This window comes from Montipora capricornis, chromosome 9 (genome assembly GCF_036669925.1).
Source record: "Montipora capricornis isolate CH-2021 chromosome 9, ASM3666992v2, whole genome shotgun sequence".
In the NCBI taxonomy this organism is placed as follows: Eukaryota; Metazoa; Cnidaria; class Anthozoa; order Scleractinia; family Acroporidae; genus Montipora; species Montipora capricornis.
The window spans coordinates 5,562,119-5,565,570 of NC_090891.1; positions in this window are offsets into that span (position 1 = coordinate 5,562,119).

Sequence of the window (3,452 nt, forward strand, 5' to 3'; positions counted from 1 at the left end):
GCGCGGCGTTATAATTTTATAGAATGAACTGAAATTGTACACCCCTTAACAAGCAACCACTCTATTAGATTCTATTGACAAAATAAATATATTTTCCCATAAAACATATTTCTCCAATTCACTTAAGGAAAAAAAGTGACGAGTTATACTAACCTTCTAACCCAAAAAAACGTATACGAAATTGAGTTTAATTTCAGTCATCTACATGTAGAATAATGTCTTTTTGACACTCCATTGCAACATGACACCATAAAACATGTCAAGCACTCATGTCACACTGTGCAGAAATAAATTAAAATGCCACTGAACATGCTTTCAATACTGAAATACTTAGTGTTGTACCGGTTATTCAATACATTTTGACAAAAAGCCCTTTTAATGCTACCAACATTGCATTAACCAATCGCACTCGGATTTGATTTTCTTTGCTGCACATCAAGTAGGCTTACAAGGAGGTCCAAAAATATTTTAGAATATTGAGCATTCTGCAATAATGATTAATGCACACACACAGGACAGCAAACAAAAATGACTTGGTAATAAACGACGGCATCCTTCTCTGATTGGCTAAATAAAGGGACAAAACTCAACAATCAATCTATGCTGTTAATTTTGGCAGTGTTACATAAAGCCCACTACTCTGGGTGCCACACGATTTTTTTTAAAAGCTCTGAGAGAGTGCTTCGTGAGTTGGAGGCAATGACCGAGGACTGAAAAAAACCCTCTTGTGGTACGAGCCCTGAGCCTCATTCCATGCGGAGAGTCAGTTCAGATTTCTCGTCAAGCCAGCTTAGGCCTGCCAAGATGACAACGCTTCTCACGCAATGCAACGCAATGAAGTGTCACCGAACATTCCTGGAAATTGTGATTACAGTGAAAGCTCTTTTCATAATTTTGGGGCAATTTTAACGATACTGCATTGATTTTAGATTGCTTGAAGTGTGATTTATTTGAGGAGACTTTTTCAAAGGAGCAAAATGGGATTTCATAAAAAAAGAGATCATTCCCCTAAGAGCAGTACGGAACACTTCGAAATGCAAAAATATAATATGTCCTTACCATGTTTGGTCAAAAGCTTTTCTCCATTCCCGACGAGCTTAAGTTTTTCGCGCGAATTTCAAATAAGTTCATTTCCAATTTCATTAGTAGGGCTGACGCTCACATGATTTACATGGGTAAAAGACTAGCACTTTACATTACCCTCCCATAGTCTGTTGAAATATAAGTGTTATACGACCAACCTTTGTAAAAATAGGTCCGCAATGCGTACATGTGTGGCTTACGGAATTTAGCTGCTTCCTTGGGAAGCTGACAAAGGGCTCTTTCCATTCAACAAAACTCCCTGTTACAAATTTTCAGAATTTTCGCTGGTCAAATGCAACACGTCCGAGCACATCCCAGAATGCGAAGCCATGGGTATTGATATGTTCATTGTTCTTTCGCTTATCCACATGATCTCAAGTTCAGTATGGAGAGTTAAACCGACATCTCTCGCAAATGGAACACGAAAGTTCCTGCAGTTCTGGCAATTCCACCAGAGAGAGTACAATCAAAACGTATTCAAAAATTTCAAAAAATGTCTCGGAACTTTGCCCGTTCCATTCAACTTCGGCCCGGAAATCTCGAAAAGTTTGGTTGAGCGTCCAAATTCTTGGTATGTTTGTGGTCACTTATCGAGTCGAATTAGGTTTAGATAGTTTTCCATATTGTGTTGGTCAATCAATAAAAAAAGGTGATTAAGATAGAATAAATTATTTCTGAGCTCCCGAAACCCTCAATTTCAAGATGAGGGTTATTGGTCAATCTGTTATGGAAAAGTCTTATTTTCACAACACAGGTTGCACATATAGCCCCACTTTGAAAGTGAGCATTTTACGAACTAAAAAAGATAACTCAGCATCCTCTCCCATAGAGGCTTGATAACATTTAGTTATGATTTTGTTTACAGTGGATGTGAAATTAACTCAAGGTAAGCATTTCGTATGAACATTTTTTTGCATTTTGTGCACCAGTACATGGGCACAACACGAAGAACGGCCAGGAAATTCCTCGATTAACGGCTGGAACGATCAGAATTAATGTATTATCATTTCTGAAAAATGAAGAAATAACTCCTTGGACTAGATTGTAAGGAATCACGAACACCAAGTCCACCGTCGGATCGGCATTCTGCAAACACTTGAATACTGATCTCCATTACAATCAGCAAAAAGCTTTTATCCATTGCTGTTCATTTCATTTTCTCGCTGATAATAAAACTGCGTCTTGTGGAAGCAAGCTTGTGTGCGACATTTTTATTCTTGGTCTGGAAAAGTTCAACACCCGTTTGAAGACTACGTGAACGTGAAAAAGAAGAAATTCTAGGAGCCTAGAGTAAGAGCATTTCATCTAATGCTACAACTGTGTATTGCGCGCGCCACACTGAAACTGTCGTTAGTTTGCTTTGTACTCGCTTATCGCTAACCGCTTGCATTAAGATTACTTACCAAGTACCGCGCTAGCAGCGAATGAAAACTGTCTAGCCATGTAGTTTCCATTCCGAACTGCTTGGGTGTAAGATAAATATGGGTTGCTTGTTTATTAAGGTCCAGTTAAAAGTAACAACTAAGTACCAGGAGTAGAAACTGTATTTTCTCTGTCCTTGTGTGTGCCCAATTCCATAAGTAGGGCCAACGCTCACATGGTTTATATAGGTAGAAGACTACCACTTCAAATTACCCTCCAATAGTTAATTCTGTTAAGAGACAAGTGCTACACGGCCAACGTTTGTAAAAACGTAGCCCTTCCTTGTCCTTGTACATATTCATTGCCGTGAAATTGACATCTTAAATTCTCATTTCACATTACCCTCCAATAGTTAATTCTGTATGGTTAAAATGGGTCTGTTTGCATTGTCCAAGCTGGTATCCTGTTTGTACGCGATGGCATTGAGGCATCACAGGGACCATAAACCTTTTTTCCAAAATTGCGGCCATTTAAATATTCTTTTGCTTTTATTCAAATTAGCCCTTGATGCCTCGTTCTTAAGCTTAAAATTCAAAAGAATACTTTGCCTAGAACGAGGAATCAATATCTAATTTGAATAAAAGCAAAAAATAACTAAATGGCGGCCATTTTGGAAAAACGTGTATAGGCGTATGCTTCCTCATCCTGTTGAAATGCTTTCTCTTGAAGTGGTTCAGGAGAACAATTCTTCTCTCAGACCATAGGCACGCAACAATGTTTGTCGCATATTTGACGAAAACCGTTTTTTGGCTTATCCAATCAGAAACTCTCTCTAATTAATGTCCGTTCAGCGAACAAGTTCAATTTTTTAATTGATTTCCCACTTGGAAATGAGGCTCCGGCTCGTACCACCAGAGGATTCTTCTTCCAGTCCTCGGTCATTGCCTCCAATTCACGTAGCACTCTCTCAGACCTTCGAGAAAAAATCATCTGGTACCCAGGGCAAA